The sequence below is a fragment of the Rhamphochromis sp. 'chilingali' genome (genome assembly GCF_963969265.1).
Source record: "Rhamphochromis sp. 'chilingali' genome assembly, chromosome: 8".
NCBI lineage: Eukaryota > Metazoa > Chordata > Actinopteri > Cichliformes > Cichlidae > Rhamphochromis > Rhamphochromis sp. 'chilingali'.
Window position 1 is genome coordinate 31,367,610 of NC_137935.1, and position 17,862 is coordinate 31,385,471.

Consider the following 17,862-nt stretch of genomic DNA (forward strand, 5'->3'; position numbering starts at 1 on the left):
CCCAACTGTAATATTAGAGGCTGTTCCCGTGTTTTTACACACTGCACACTGATATGTAACACCTAAAGTTTGGGATTTTGAGACAGAAAAGTTTGTTTGGAAACAGATGTGTGCACTATCTCCTCGTTTAAATATAAGACATTTAAAATAACGCAGTTAAATAGAGTTTCAGCTGACAAAGAGGCGTAAGCTTCTATCAGAAAACAAAAAAATGAAATAGCGGTTGTACAGTATTGCACAATCTCCTGTTTGGGGCTAATTACAGATTTTTTATCTCAGTCTAATTTGTTAATTCAGATTACAGAGCTACACGTTTTGTGAAAGTAAAACATTTAACCACTTTGCCACCTTCATATTTTCAAAACGAATGTTGCAATATGAAATAAAATGAAACCATCAACAATTAAGATAGAGCCCAATTAGACTCGATTAAACCTAAATGAAACAAGCTTTGCGTAAAAGCTCACTTTGGGCACTTTGAAATGGGATACTCCCTAAAAATGAGCACAGGAAACACAAATGAGGTTTACACAACTTATTTTTTTACACAGCATTAGAGCTGGGTGATAGAACGATAACGATATGTATCGCGATATAACTTTTTCTCGATAGAAAAATTTAACTATCGCGATAGACCTCGCCACTCTTGTCCTCTTGAAAAAAAAGAAAAAAAGAAAAGAACAGCCAATCCAAATTAAGTAGCGCAGAGGCGAACCAATCACAGCCGCAGCGTCACGTCACGTGACTTGTTACGTACAGCACAAGTGCCAAGCCACACACGTGTATTTGTTTGGGAAGCAGCCAGCCACCGTACCGCCCGGGTAATGGAGGAAATGAATGTGCCGACTAGAAAAATCAACCGAGCGTGACCGAAGAGAAAACAGATGATGGTTCCAATGCCAGAGAGATTGTCGAACGGAAGAGCCATAGAAGTTCCGTAGTGTGAAGGTATTTTGGCTATTTCAAGTCTGACAAAAAACAGAGTAGTGTGCACTGTAAATTGTGCCGAAAGCAAGTCTGGAAATACAATAAACTGGTGCATGCGCTACGTCCACACGTACCCGGGCATTCTTGAAAACGCAGATCTTTCTATGCGTTTGCACCTTTCGTCCACACGTAAACGGCGTTTTTGGTCACTGAAAACGAAGATTTCAAAAACTCCGGCCAGGGTGGATATTTTTGAAAACTCCGTTTTTGCATTTAAGTGTGGACTAGAAAAATGGAGAAAACGCAGCGTCAAAGGTGTGCGCATTTTTTGATGTCACACTGTGCGCCACGTTATTGTTTCGGTGAAATGAATTTCTACAATACTGTTACTGTTAATTCTACTCTCTGCAGTGTTTAAATGCTTACATATACAGGGAGTGCAGAATTATTAGGCAAGTTGTATTTTTGAGGAATAATGTTATTATTGAACAACAACCATGTTCTCAATGAACCCAAAAAACTCATTAATATCAAAGCTGAATGTTTTTGGAAGTAGTTTTTAGTTTGTTTTTAGTTTTAGCTACTTTAGGGGGATATCTGTGTGTGCAGGTGACTATTACTGTGCATAATTATTAGGCAACTTAACAAAAAACAAATATATACCCATTTCAATTATTTATTTTTACCAGTGAAACCAATATAACATCTCCACATTCACAAATATACATTTCTGACATTCAAAAACAAAACAAAAACAAATCAGCGACCAATATAGCCACCTTTCTTTGCAAGGACACTCAAAAGCCTGCCATCCATGGATTCTGCCAGTGTTTTGATCTGTTCACCATCAACATTGCGTGCAGCAGCAACCACAGCCTCCCAGACACTGTTCAGAGAGGTGTACTGTTTTCCCTCCTTGTAAATCTCACATTTGATGATGGACCACAGGTTCTCAATGGGGTTCAGATCAGGTGAACAAGGAGGCCATGTCATTAGTTTTTCTTCTTTTATACCCTTTCTTGCCAGCCACGCTGTGAAGTACTTGGACGCGTGTGATGGAGCATTGTCCTGCATGAAAATCGTGTTTTTCTTGAAGGATGCAGACTTCTTCCTGTACCACTGCTTGAAGAAGGTGTCTTCCAGAAACTGGCAGTAGGACTGGGAGTTGAGCTTGACTCCATCCTCAACCCGAAAAGGCCCCACAAGCTCATCTTTGATGATACCAGCCCAAACCAGTACTCCACCTCCACCTTGCTGGCGTCTGAGTCGGACTGGAGCTCTCTGCCCTTTACCAATCCAGCCACGGGCCCATCAAGACTCACTCTCATTTCATCAGTCCATAAAACCTTAGAAAAACCAGTCTTGAGATATTTCTTGGCCCAGTCTTGACGTTTCAGCTTGTGTGTCTTGTTCAGTGGTGGTCGTCTTTCAGCCTTTCTTACCTTGGCCATGTCTCTGAGTATTGCACACCTTGTGCTTTTGGGCACTCCAGTGATGTTGCAGCTCTGAAATATGGCCAAACTGGTGGCAAGTGGCATCTTGGCAGCTGCACGCTTGACTTTTCTCAGTTCATGGGCAGTTATTTTGCGCCTTGGTTTTTCCACACGCTTCTTACGACCCTGTTGACTATTTTGAATGAAACGCTTGATTGTTCGATGATCACGCTTCAGAAGCTTTGCAATTTTGAGACTGCTGCATCCCTCTGCAAGATATCTCACTATTTTTGACTTTTCTGAGCCTGTCAAGTCCTTCTTTTGACCCATTTTGCCAAAGGAAAGGAAGATGCCTAATAATTATGCACACCTGATATAGGGTGTTGATGTCATTAGACCACACCCCTTCTCATTACAGAGATGCACATCACCTAATATGCTTAATTGGTAGTAGGCTTTCGAGCCTATACAGCTTGGAGTAAGACAACATGCACGAAGAGGATGATGTGGACAAAATACTCATTTGCCTAATAATTCTGCACTCCCTGTATGGCTGATCAAACTTCCCACACCTCTATAGCCGCAGAATCGGAATTTTCAAAGCTAAGTTAGACAATGCCACATTGACCACACAGTTCTTCATGTTGGCAGTAGTTAAACCATCACTCAAAAATCATCACTTGACCCAGCTGTCCTAGCCAATCATAGGCCAATCTCCAACTTTAAATATCCCCACAAAAGCAGCTGGAAAATAGCCACAAAGGAATGCCTTATTAAAAGAGTTTCAGTCAGGTTTCAGAGCACATCACAGTATGGAAACAGCTTCGATGAAAGTTAAAAAATGATCTTCTTAAGGCCTCTGACAGTGGATTGATCTCTATGTTCAATACTGTTGACCATAACATGTTATTCGAAGAATCCTCCCACACACACAACACTAACCATTGAGCTTCACAAGGTTTCACACCAGGATCTATTTCTATTTACATAACACATGCCTCCTTCAGGTAGTACCACAAAAGACACAACATACCTCTGCCGTGCTGATGACACCCTCTCTCTCATCCAGTCATGAAGCCAAACAACACACACCTGTCAGTCAACCTAAAGGAATGCTCTGAATGGCATTACCTTGGTCTCCATTAACACTGTGAGGTTTCTTGGCCCAATATGCACTAATATGCACTTTTTAAGGACTGCTTTCTTCAATTTCTGCAATATCTCTAAAGTCCTATCCCAGAGTGATGCTGGAAGACAAGTTCATACATTTATTACTTCTAGGCTGGCCCGCTGTAATTTGTTATTATCAGGATGTGGTAAAAACTCCTTAAAAAGCATTCAACTATATCAAAATGTTGCAACATGAATACTGGAAGGGACTAGAATGACAGTATATGCTCCTATTGACTTCTCTTCATAGGCTCCTTGTTAAATCTGTTGTAAATTGCCATCCTGCTCCTATAGTACTATATCTCCCCACTTGACTCTCAAACTTTAAGCTTACTAGAATATTTAAAAGTAGAATGGGAAGCCAGGCCTCCAGTTTTTAGGTCTCTGTTTGGAGTTATTATTAGTTATTATCAATCTCTGGCTCTCCTACACAGCATAGTTTTTGCCTTGTCTCTTTCTCCTCACCCCAGCTGGTCACAACAGATGACCACTCCCCCCTGTGCCCAGTTCTACTGGGCATTTATTCCTGTTAAAAAGGGAGTTCTCTTCTCCAAATTTCTTGCTAAAAGTGGGTCAGATAAATAATCATGTTTTATTTTTGCAGTTTATCCTTAGATAATAGAGTGGCTTTAGATGACTGGCATTGTAATTTCATGCCTGTTCAACCTTGAGTTGAATACTATACAGCTTGACAGCCTTTGTTCTTATAGAAAAATAGCCATTGAAAAGCTAAAACAGCTGTATTAGACTAATAAAAACCTTTCTCAGCCATGCATGTTTATAGACACTAATCATAAAAATTCCCTAATTGGACCTTGTTACACATTTTGGTGGTGGACTCTGAAGCAGACAATTACTTCACACCCCATTTTCCTTAACTTGAATGATAGTAAATTTTGGACCGTAAATAATACATGTAATTGGTATTATGTTTACAATACAGCTGGATGGCCATGATGAACATTAAGACCTCCTGAAAAACAAACAGTTCTAATTGCATTGTAAAAGGTCTACTTCAACAGTTTGTAAATTTGTATTGTACTAGGTCAATAGTCGCTCACCTATAGAGGTTTAATCATACTGACTCAACTCTGCCTTACCTTAATCTTCTCAGTTTGCCCCATACCAATGAAAAGTCCTTCTCTTTCCTCGGCTTTTTTTTTTTTCTCTTTTTCATGTTCCTTGTCCAAAATGACCTTTTCGGAAATCCAATTTGTACTTGGTTGCCAAGTGCCCGGTCAGACTGCATGTCCCTCCTCAGTGCTTCAAACTCTACCATTGCACACTGTAACTCAATCAATCAAAGCTTTATTCGTCACATGGAGGTTGTGCTGCAGTGAAATGGAACCCCCCCCGACCTTACACACACAGCACAGACATTACATGGGGATACAAGTCGGAGATCGGTAGCGTTACAGAAAAACACTGAATTGTACACTACAGTGGGAAAGTACAAGAGGGAAAAAAGAGACCTCTACTCATGCTGTGCTTCCATGGTAGGACAGCATGGGAACAGGAAACAAAAAATCTCCTCTGCACAAAAGCACATAAATGTCCACAGCACAACATTGTGAGACACATGACAAGCCACGGGGTTGGGTCGGGGGTGAGGAGTCATCTGAAGCGAACACAGCAGCCATCCTGCACAGCGCTACCATTCCAGCGCGGCACACAGACCCGCCGTGTTCCCGCGCAGGAAACAAGCATCGAAGGCGTTTGGAAAGGGAGGGGGATGAGTGTGTGCTTATCAGTGTAAGTGTATGTGTGTGTGTGTGTGTGTCCAGAGTCAAGCTGAGACACTGTCCTTCGCCCTGCCAGGCTAAGTAAACAGTCTTCCAGCCAACTCAGGTGGCCTTGCATAGGATGGGCAGGAACAGACAAAACACAATCATTATCAGGGAGTTTTTGTTCAGCTCCAGCCTTGAGCCCACAGCTGGCGCCGAAGGGGTAGCTGCATGAAATGATGATGGTTTTAACTTTAGTGCGAACAGCTCATAAGAATTTCAAAGCTGTTCTAACAGTCCAATACTGGTCTCTCAATCTGCCGTTGGAGAGCCGTGAGCTTCCTATGATGTTATCCAAACTTACGTTCCGTGGTGTTGTCATTCTTGTGGTCAAAGAGCAGGTTCTGAGAACTCACAACTGCGGTGCACTTCCCAAGATGTGTTCAATTTGCACCCAGAGGTGTTATTCCGAGCTGGCCCCTCCAGATGTAATCAGTTTGCACTCAGAGGTCTTGTTCTGAGTATTCACGGCAGCCGTGTGGTTCTCCAAGATCTCATCCGTGTTGCACTCAATGACCCATTTCGAGAAACTCGCGCCTCATCCCATCGTTTTAATCCCAGTGGGCAGCTTTGTGGGGGTTTGAACTGCCGGTTCCACTTCCTTAATTCTTCGATAAGCCAGGGCCAAGCCAGCTCCGATCAGCAAGAACCCTGTTATCATGGTTCCGAATAGGTGGATATCTTCAGCAGTCAGGCTCACCCAAGCCCAGACTTCTCGTTGAAGGGGTGTCAATTGCATTCAGAGACCAGTTGATCAATCCATAATTCCTCTTTTAGGTTTTAGAGAACAAACTGTGAGAGAGTGTTCCAGGGAAAAGTAATAGTTTTGTAATAGATGGAAGTTTTCTTCCATCACTCCTGTTCTCACTGGCTTGCACTGGCTTCCAATTAAATACCGCATTCAATTTAAAATGTTACTTTTCACCTACAAAACCATTAATAACTTGGCGCCGAGCTACCTCAATGAGCTTCTCAAGTTACACACTCCTGTCCGAGCACTTAGATCTGCTACCCAAATTCTTTTGGAGCAACCTCGTTCTCGGCTGAAGTCTCGCGGTGACGGCGCGTTTGCTGTAGCTGCTGTAGCGGTCTTATGGAACAACCTTCCTGTCGCTATCCGGGCGTCTGACTCTATGCCACTGTTTAAATCACGGCTGAAGACTTATTTGTTTAATCTTGCCTTTCCAACCTAGTTAACACTTGGTGTGCGTTGGTACATTTTTATCCGTTATGCTTGTGAACTACTTATATCTTATGATTGTCAAGGTTTTTATAATTGATACGTGCCTGGTCCTTCCTCTTTTCCCTCCCATCTCCCTTTTCCTATTTTATTTTTGTCAAGCACCTTGGTATACCCTTGGTTTTTTAGTGTGCTTTATAAATAAAGTTTATTATTATTTATTATTAATAAAAGCACGAGACAAGACGAGGACATAAGAAGCTAAGCAGGGAAGATAAGGGAGAGGAGAGGAGAAAAGTGCGACCTCCTTCGCTGAGAGCCAAACGAGAAGGAAACTAGAATAGAACTAGAATAAAGTAATTTAGTTCTGCAGTTTTTGCTAGAGAATGCATTTGAGTACTTTAAATATGTCAATCCACAGAAAACTGGACCCTGCCACACACAGGAAAGATCATTTATGCCCCATTTTTCTAATTTGAGGTTTGCTCATTTTTTGCTGGGGATGAGGCGTTAACCTCTTTCCCTCCAAAATATTGGATAATTTAGATTTTCTCTTCTGTTTTTTGTTCATTCTTTGGGAGAGTTAGCAATTTAGCTCTGCTAAGCGATATGTTTCTCCCCCTTTGCCAATGCAGTTAAGATTATGACAGAATCCTTTGCTGCTTTCTCCTCCACACTGCATTCATTTTTATTTTTCTTCCTTTTGAAAAGAACTACAAATTGCACACACACAGAATTATAGCACTGTGGATAGTTTAGTGCTGCACGTTTAGAGCTAGCATCTTACTTCTAGCTTCAATATAGGAAGATAATCTGATAAAAGACAGATTATTTGTCATATCTGCATACAGATTTACACATATGTACACATTTGCACCCACACAGTTACATACATGTCAGGAGGATACCCAAGAGCAGTGTACCAGGGTCAGAAACAGCAGATGTTTCAATTTCTCATTTTGTGTTACCAGGGATCCTGAGTATCATCAGTACCTCAGCTTTTAGTAAATCCCCATGTATAGGTCTCATCCCTTCAATAATGCAATGCTCATAAGGTGATTAATAACTTCTCTAAGTTTACTTATCTGTCCCATGCCCTACTGAGGTTCTAATGCTCTGTGTGTATCTGTTCTAGTGTCAATGGGAGTCATGTCTGAGCCCTTTATGTATTAAGCTGCGCCGATCTGTTTTATTTACATGAATCGTCAATCCATTGCCGGAGGGTGAACCGGTGAAACTTCTTCACGGTCATCAGCGGGAAGGGTGTGTGCGTGAGGAGGAGGGTGAGGGGGATCTACTCGCATTTGTATTGGCTGATCCTTTTAGTGGGCGTGGCTAACCGTCAATAACAGTGCTTGATAACGAAGTTAATCTTTAATGGATAACTAGACAGAAATACATATTGGAAATACATTACTACCAATTATCCTAGAATATCATTTGACAGCAGTCAGAGGGGATAAAAGGGGGAAAATAGTACAGGGTTTTTTTTTATTTTCTAAGAATTCCTTATAAGTATTTAAAGGTTGTGGGGTAAATGGTGGATATTTAAACCTCAGGGTGTAGACTTCACTTTCTTTATTCCCACTATTCACATGGAAAACAAAAGAAATGACAGAGAGCACAAAAGTTTATTTGTCTGACCCACTTTTGTTAAAACAGCCCATTTCTGGAAAAATTTGACTTCATTATGAGATCAAAAAATGACTTTCACACTCAAACTCCTCTCTACTTCAACAAGCTCATGAGTACTTCAGACTAATCCCTTAGTACACCTACGCTTGTTCCTCAAATTAAAAGGTGCCGTCATCCTAAATTGCCATTGAGTTCATTAACTGAAATCCAAATGGAATAACTTCAGCTGCTGAGTTTGTGTGAGATTGTTTACTGATGGACCAAAATCAATGCAGAGGTTTCAGCCTTTGACCTTTAGACAAGCTGAGCACTGATTAGGTGGGTGGTGCACTTGCTTCGTCATGTCTTTGCAGTGTAACTGAACAGTACAGCTTTAAGTGTTTTTTTTTAGGTAAAACCTGTTATGTACAAAATACACACAATACTGTTACTTTTTATGCTTACAGCACAACCACCAACATTTCTCTCCCAACAAATTCAAGGCGTATGTGATACCCACCAATGTGTGATCACATTTATGTGAATTAATTTAAGTAATTTCACTTTCAATGTAAGTGATATTTCCATTTGGAAATGCCCTAAATAACTACAGTAATTGTAACAGGAAACTTGGTAACTACCCTGGGATATTTGTAGCGGACGCTTCATTTTTATACCAATAGGTGGCAGTGTGAGACCATGGTTTGGCCTGTTGTTAGCAGCCTGAAGCGCATGCTCCGCGCTGTTTTCTCATAATGGCGGAGTATTCAGGAAACGGCAAGCCACGTCTCCCTGTCTGATCATTTCTTTCCTGTTTACAGGTTCGTATCGTGCCCGAAATAGAATATAATAGCAATCACACCCATTATATAGCATAGACTAACCATTACGGTTGGAAAGTGAAAGCGTACAACATTGTGTCGTACAGTAAATTACACTTTTGTAAGTATTTGTTTACGGCTTTAGCAGCATGCTAAGGTTAGCATGTTAGTTTGGGTCACACACCTCCTATGCTCTGTGATGTTAGTGATCGGCTCCACCGTTATTCTGTATTGTTTTAGTATCTTGTTTCTGCCATAAAGTGTTTCCGTGAATTCAGTGCACATGTCAAGATGGTGCTGATTACACCATTCTTTCAAGCTATTTGAGATTTATAGATTTGTCCTGTTGGAATTCATTTTAAGATAAGATAACCTTTATTAGTCCCACACGTGGGAAATTTGTTTTGTCACAGCAGGAAGTGGACAGTGCAAAAGTTATGAAGCAAAAATTAGGATACAATAAGAATAAATACAGTACACAACTGTACAGAATAGAATAAAATAAAATACTATATACAGTAGAATAAAATAAATATACAATAAGATAAAAATAGAATACAAATATAAATGCTATATACAACTGAGTAAAAATACAACGATGCCAGAAAGGATTATTGCACTTAGTATTATTGCATATGTATGGATGTGTGTGCTTGATCAGTTAAAGTCTTTATTATGGAGTCTGACAGCAGTGGGGAGGAAAGACCTGCGAAATCTCTCCGTCCCACACCGTGGGTGCCGCAGTCTCCCACTGAAGGAGCTGCTCAGTGCTGTCACAGTCTGCTGCATGGGGTGGGAGATGTTGTCCATCAGGGATGACAGCTTAGCCGCCGTTCTCCTGTCACTCACCACCTCCACTGGGTCCAGAGGGCATCCTAGAACAGAGCTGGCCCTTCGGATCACCCTGTTCAGTCTCTTCCTGTCCCCAGCAGAGATGCTGCCGCCCCAGCAGACCACACCATAAAAGATAGCAGAAGCCACCACAGAGTCATAGAAGGTCTTCAGGAGTGGGCCCTCCACCCCAAACGACCTGAGTCTCCGCAGCAGGTACAGCCTGCTCTGCCCTTTCCTGTAGAGGGCGTCTGAGTTATGAGTCCAGTCCAGTCTATTGTTCAGATGAACACCAAGGTACCTGTAGCTGTCCACAGCCTCAATGTCCATACCTTGGATGTTCAGTGGTTGCAGTGGAGAATGCTTGTGCCTGCGGAAGTCTACCACTAGTTCCTTGGTTCTACTGGCGTTGATCTGGAGGTAGTTCAGCTGGCACCAGTCCACAAAGTCTTGGGTTTGAACCAACCATTTTGAACCAACCAACCAACCATTTTGAACCAAGTCTTACAAGAAAATTGGTCATGTTTATTAGATTTGGAATGTGTTAATTCCCTTTAGTCTAGATTGTAACAGTTGGTAACACATATGGAGAATGTGTGTGTGAGCTATGTTAAGAATAAGTAAATACACAGTTGTAATACTGTAAAAGTAATGAAAGGAGTGCATAATTGTGAATTTGAATAAATAATGGCGGAGTATTCAGGAAACGGCAATCCACGTCTCCCTGTCTGATCATTTCTTTCCTGTTTACAGGACACATATATAGCTGTCTACAGGTGCTGCCACCCGGTACCTGTAACACGTACATTTCAACACTTTGGACAGTTCCCACACTACTTTTGTTGTGCATGCTGGAGTCAGTCTGACCTTTTCAAACCATAAAAGGAGAGACCCGGGGTCAGGCGCCCACTTTGACCAGAGAGAGAGACACAGAGACACAGGTGAACTGCAAAATTCAAAACAGGAAATGGCAGTTATCACCCTTGAAAAGTTGCATCAAGAAGAAGAAGAAGACGCTGAACATCTAAAAATATCTACAACAGATTAAAGCATTTGAAAGTCATGCCAATGAGAAATAAGAAAAAAAAAAAACAAATGCCAAATTGCACAAGAGCTGCACTAAAAATCAGTGGCAACATGCTTTACGGATGATGAATCCATATTTGAATAATGGAAAATTATGGAGTTATGAAAAAAGAAAAGTACCATCAGATTTTGATCCACCATGCAATACAATTTAGAAAACATCTGATTGGCAACAGCTTCATGTTTCAGCAGGAAAATGATGCCAAACACGCTGCAAATGCAGTAAAAGCATACCTGGATAGACAAATGAGTGCATCTGGTTATTAGATATTGGAAATAAGCCTGTTTATTTACTCTTATTTTTACATGCCTCGCTGTAACTCTTCAGCACATTTTCTTAAAAATGAAAGAAATCAACAGCTTTTCATTCCAGCTTACTGACTCAAGTCAGGTCACTCATTTCACGAAAACATGATGCTTTTTCTAGTAATAATAAACCAGTGATAAACAACGAGACTTCACTCTTTCTGCACTCTGAGCACAGCTGCTCTTTAAAAGTATTTTTCCTCTGAAAGAACACAGTTATCCTGCAAAATTTCTCCTTGTGATCTTTTAAAAAGATTTTAATCATGTAATAAGAAACTTTGGAGTTTTTCTTATTTCTCTTCTTCCAAACACAATATGAAAATAGATTTTTTTATTCAATTTTTTTTATTCAATAGAGACAGAGGACATGAGTTGAACATGAGCAGGCCAATGACTTGCAGCAAAGGGGACATGCTGCTTAGGTCAGCCAAGACAGTCTTTGTTTTGCCGCCATCTTGTGGATAAATGTTTTACCTGGGTGCAAAGACTAGCCAAGTGAATACGGACAGCCAGTGATGTGTAAACTGTGTCTTGCCACAGGCGACTTTAAAGTCTGCCTTATCAGTGGGTTATACATATATGCTGAGGTCAAAGGAAAACTAAATATACACACACCAGCACTTTGGTGAATTAACTCGAGTCTTTGCTTTAATCTGTGCTAAGTACAGTAGGAGGTTTGGTAGTACATATGAAGATAAGTTCACACATGCACAGAAACATCAGAAGACACATGAAAGTATAGATATTTCTATTTTAGAAAAAAAAATCCATCGTATCTTGTTTTTTTCTTTACGTTTCTTTGAAGCTGTTTAATATAATCTAAGTTGTAGCTCGTTTGTGCAAGTGTCTCTCTTTTTTTCCTTTGATGCTTTTGATGATATGTTTTCCCTGTTCTACCAGACCCAGTGAAAAATGCAGGGAGCTTTCCTGTAGTTTAATATTCTTCAGGCTGCAATAGGTTTCTGCTCAACCACTCTGCTCAGAATATATGTCTTATTCAGTTTTGAGAGTGTGGTAAACCATGTTTTATCTTTGCAATCATAAATTCTTTTTACATTTTGTTTTGCTTTGAATACTACAGATATTATTTGTCATATTATCGGTAGTGTTTGTAGTTGAATAGTGTTATATTATTATTATGTGTTAGGATTTGATCAATCCATGACGTGCACAAATGCATTCACAATGGTCTTTAAAAGCAAATACATTTTTTCTCTCTAACAGCTGCTGTATTTACTTTCCTCTTCAGTCCTTCCTGTACTTGGTCAACCTCCTCTCCTCTTCCCAGTCGGTGTGGCAACTGCTGGGCCGACAGTCTTTGGCCAACAAAAGCGAATACACCCTGAGGGAGATGCCAACCTCCATACCTGTAAGTGTTTTTCTTCTTCTTCTTTTCCACACACTGCAGTTTTTTTTGTCATCCATCTGAGGGCATGTTTGCACTTTTTAATTGGCCTCCAAACACCACCCACCCATTTGTTTTACTTCAAACGCATTCAAATAAACCCTCTCACACTGAGACTGATATACGTTCTCCACCTTACCCATTGTAAATTTCCACACAGTTTTCGTTTTGCACCCTATCCGGTGCATTCTTGTTCAAAGCCTCTCATTTTACTCCACAGGATTTGATTGACAGACTGATTGCCGTGAATTCGGATGGGAAGATTCATTCTCTCTTCCACTACGAAGAGAGTCACACATTCGGCCTAAGGTGGGATTCTTTTTTTTTTTCATATTACTTAACATCAGTGGGGAAGTACACGATATCAGATTATCACCTGGTGACTGCACACACACTTCAGCCTCTGGCAATAGGAGACTGGCATGGTTCTTTATACTTTGATTACCCAGCATTGAAAGGCTGATGAAAGGATTTCTCTGGATAAGAGAGAAATAAGCTGGTGTGTGTGTGTGTGTGTGTGTGTGTGTGTGTGTGTGTGTGTGTGTGTGTGTGTGTGTGTGTGTGTGTGTGTGTGTGTGTGTGTGTGTGTGTGTGCTTGTGTAAATACTCACATCAGCCTGTACTTTGCATTCTGTGAGAGCCGTATAAAATACAGCAATGCATAAGTGTTTTGAATGAATAGAAATGTGACACATGAGAAGGTGTGTCTGTGACTGTTCCTGTATAACTTATTTTCAGACTAGTTAACAAGTTATGCTCCGGTCATTTGATGTTACCAAGATAGATGTCCTTTTGTAATATAGTTAAATTTTCTTTGTACATTTCATTTATCCAACATCATACATTAAGCCAAGAAGAGTTCATTATACTAACAAGAGGTATCAACGCTGGGCCAAAGTGCAGCACGTGGTTAAAGTTTGTAATCCAGCCGGGGTGTAAATATCACTCAGCAGCCAGTCGCAGAGATGAAGCAGGCAGCATCAACACATAAATCTACTCTACCCGGCTTAAATCAAAAGACCACCTCTGACTGAAAAGCTGTAGATTTTACTTTTTTGCACAAATTAATTCAGATTCACACTAATTCTGTTCACAGCTCCAACAAAATGAGGAAGAGGAGGGGGAGAAACACAAGTAGATTGAAGTACAATTGGATGAAAGTCGAGGAGAAGGAAGTTTAGGATGAGGAGGAAGAAAAGCAGCAGGAGCATCTTTAGGGATCCCTATGATGTCATTGAGGTTTATTTCATTAATATTGTCCTCTCACAAAGAAAGATGACTTGTTTTAGTTCACCTACCTACTTCCTGTATTAAATAGTGATGTGCAAAATGTTGTGGAAAACCACGGAGCAGGCACGTATAGTGCATCTGCAGGTAAATGAACATCAGATCTCTCAGACTAAAATCTGTATTATACTTTTAGTCTTAAGAACATATGTTGTATATTTATCACCCTTATGATAAAACCCATGTCAGCCATTGGTTTATGGACTTTGTATTTAGAAGCCTCAACATTTGCTTTATTGCTATCGCTATGTTGTTTTTTGTGAGCCTTTTAGGACCATATTAGGACGAGGGATCAGAATCTGGAGTCGTGCACACTACTGTTTCATTTAGCGTGTATCCATAAGATTTGTGCAGCAGATCCAAGTTGTGCCTTGAAAACAGGAAGGTTGTCTGCATAGAGGAGAACTTTAATAGCAGGCTTGTACAAAGTGAGGCTTTGTGCTCACATTTGCTGCAAACACTCGTTTTAATTCTGTTACCCTGTTTTGATGCAGAATTGAGTTGAAATCAGGCACCTTCTGTTTTAATGTGTTCTTGTGAATTGATTGTGTATCGCATACATTTGATTTGACTTTCTGCGAGACAACAGTCGTCCGCTGGCCAAAAAAAGTTTTCCAAATACCTCCACGTGATCAAGCCAGGATTTAGAAAACAATAGCAAAAAGAATCTGCACCTCCTGCTTCACATGCAATTTGTGTTTGTGTGTTCAGAGGCGGCGGCGAGAGGGGAGACCTCGGCTCATCCAGCTGGAGAGCCTGACCAGGAGGAGTCGAACATTAACTCTGCTCTTCCAGGGCACCCTGCAGACTTGGCTGCTGGCATTGGCGAGGGAGTGCGGCCGCCGCTGGGATGACGTGAACGCCAATCATAGGTCGACTGCAGGTATGCGAGTCAGACCTTCTCAGGAGGGTTTCACTTTTCTCTCTTCTTTATAATTGACCCTTGTTTTCTCTCTCAGCTCCTTGTCTCAGAGTGGAAGGGATTTGAAGCACAAAGGGAGGAGCTTGTCGTTTGGTTGGCTGATATGGATGTCCACCTGAGTGAGGTTGACCAGCTGACAGGAAACACCTGTGAAAAACTGAAACAACTGCAGGTGTGGGGTTGTTTTGATATGACATATATTTGATATGATACATACGTCATCCTAAACTGGACTAACAAAGAACCATGAGTCCAACATGAAACTTACCTTGCATAAGCAGGGCTCGCAAAATTTCAAAATCCCTGGTAGCCCTTCGGGCAGGCACTCTTCAGTTTTTGGTAGCCCAAAATAAATTTAAGAAGCCCAAATAAAAAAATAAAAAAAGAGGACAATTTTTAGATTGATGTTTTGTTTACTTTACAATATTGTAAAGGAAACAAAACATCAATCTAAAAATATTTAAAACACAAATTACAACAACAATTTCAACCATCAACTCAAATATTTGGTTCTAATTGAACAGAAATTTCTATGAACTTGCAAGAACTGTGTAGGACATGAAACAGTGTGTGTCAGATCCTGAATTTGAAATTTCCACTGAAATCACGGGTAAGAGGCAAGTGGAACCAAGCTGACTTCTGCTAAATGGGTCAAACTGGGCAGAAAGTACACAAACACATAACATCCTTATAGAATCAAAGGAGCTTGCAAAGAAAAGCATCTGGACTTCTTTAAGTTACTTGAAGACGTTTCACCTCTCATCCGAGAAGCTTCTTCAGTTCTAAGGTCAAATGGTGGAGATGCCTTAACGCCCACTCACATCCTGGGCCATCTGACCTCAGGAATTCGCATGATAAGGTGGGGCCAGGTTTCACGATGAACCCACCCAAAACTCTGGCTGATTGGAGCCCACACCCAGTTTCACACCTTGGCTCAGGCGATTAGAGGATCATCAGGGGGTCCTTTTGTCCCTCTGTGGGGGGTTACTCCCACTAGGTTTATATCTGGGACTCTCCACCATTTGACCTTAGAACTGAAGAAGCTTCTCGGATGAGAGGTGAAACGTCTTCAAGTAACTTAAAGAAGTCCAGACGCTTTTCTTTGCAAGCTCCTTTGACTACGATGACCTGGATGACTGAGAACCTTCACAGACATCCTTATAGAATATGATGTAACACTATAGATCAACTTACCTCAGAATATATAAAGCATATAAACAATTACAGCAATATGATGCAACAAACACAGCAGTGCTACTAATCCAAAATACTCATAGAACTTCATAGAACTGAAACAAACATTTATTTTTAGACCTTTGTCGCGTCGCTGTGACGTAATCGGCCTTAAAATGCGGCCTTTAAGGCTGCAGACCCTGAATTGGGATACAGCCTCTGAATCGCTGCATCTTGTAGCTGTGTCGTCTTAAATTGGTCATGTGATTTTGACGCGCCGACGCGTCCGGCGACCCCAGAGGTTTAACTTAATATTTAAGTGTCTCTTGGTTTTAGACTAGTTGTTTAGTCTAATTTGATGTTTTAAACCAGAAAAGGAAGAAGAGGGCTTAGAATTACAGGTAAGAACTGCTCAGTGGTATGTGATAAACTGTAAATGTAAAGCTTACAGGTCAGTCCTCATGTTTTTAAATCAGATTTTGAGTCTGTACATGGCACATTATGCTTTTGCATGTTGTGAAATGTGCTGCAAAACAAACTGAGGTAAACTAACTGGTTTACTGTGATGGATTTAAAGTGCGTGTGACTGGTGCGCAGTGGCTGTGGTGCTCACAGAGTTCAGTCACAAAGAGGGTAACAGAGATGAATTTAAAGTTAAGGTGATGGTGCTTAGATTCATTCACAGACTGAAACCTTCACACCAACTTTATCCTGTGTCTCTTAGTTTTAGACTAGTTGTTTAGTCTATTTTGATGTTTTTAAACCATATAGTCAAGGAAAATAACTAAAGGGCACTTTGTGGATCAGTGAAGACAGACATACGGTACAGGGACGCAAAACGAACCTCTGTGCTCTGCTCTGTTTACTTTATTTCTGGGTTATGAATATTATGTAAAGGTAAATGTTGGTTATACTCCAAAGCATATACAGTACACACTGTGTATAAATGTTTTAACACCTAATTTTAGTGCAGTGTATTTCATGTAAGTTTGAACTTGACATTTTGTTTTCTGTTGTGGGTTGTTATAGCCTTCTACTCCAGTCGCTTCTGAAAGGGCCTGTTGGCTCAGTCAGCTGAACTGAAGCCTGCTCATGCTTCAATGTGGAGATCTGGTCTGTTAATAGTCTTGGTGAACTGAACCCTGGCGATTAAACTAGCCCTGGGGATAGGAATCAAAGCTGGTGATAACAACTGTGTATAGATGGTATAAAAGCACCATCTTGGTCTTTTGTAACCAGACATGACAAAAAAGACGTCCCTTTTTTGTCATGTCTGGTTACAAAAGACCAAGATCTGATTGTTCAACTAAAGAAAACACACACGCATTGGCTATTAAGTTTTAAATGATGATGAGATTGTATGTCTACTTTGGGAGCCATAAACATCATTAGACCAGTGCACATATTGGTAAATGGACTGGTTCTTATATAGCGCTTTTCTACTCTTCTGAGCACTCAAAGCGCTTTACACAACTTGTGCATTCACCCATTCACACCCATTCGCACAAGCACATTGTTCTAGGTGCTTTCTAAGTAACATTCACACTCCGATGGATGCATCGGAGAGCAATTTGGGGTTAATATCTTGCCCAAGGATATTTGGCATGCAGACTGGGGGAAGCCAGGAATCGAACCACCAATCTTCCGATCAGCAGATGACCTGCTCTACCGCCTGAGCTACAGCCACCCCCTTATTGTCTCTATTGTGCTCTGTCTTGGTTGTTGAGTTGACTAATGTGGAAATAAAATTTATCCAGCAGTAAACCTGAGTTTGCGGTGAGGGAAGCATCTTGTACAGTACAGCACTTTCCAGCAGGAACTTCGATAGAATGTAAAATAAAACATTTTGTGTATTTTAAAATGACATTCAGTGTGTTTTTGTTGTTGCTGCACTAATCAACCACTTACTACTAACTGCAATGG

At 40.8% G+C, this 17,862-nt stretch overlaps 1 long non-coding RNA gene across 7 annotated transcripts; it reads left to right on the forward strand.

The window, feature by feature from the left end:
* The first annotated feature begins 838 nt into the window (after positions 1 to 838).
* On the forward strand, positions 839 to 17,800 carry LOC308401278. Of its 7 annotated transcripts, none has more exons than XR_013972507.1 (6): positions 8,690 to 8,929; positions 9,591 to 10,701; positions 12,402 to 12,521; positions 12,778 to 12,866; positions 14,556 to 14,727; positions 14,804 to 17,800. It is a non-coding gene; the product is annotated as an uncharacterized lncRNA (long non-coding RNA). The 7 variants fall into 7 exon arrangements; XR_013972508.1 differs by having other exon boundaries at positions 8,694 to 8,929; positions 9,862 to 10,701; XR_013972509.1 differs by having other exon boundaries at positions 8,711 to 9,976; positions 10,514 to 10,701.
* The last annotated feature ends 62 nt before the right edge of the window (positions 17,801 to 17,862 follow it).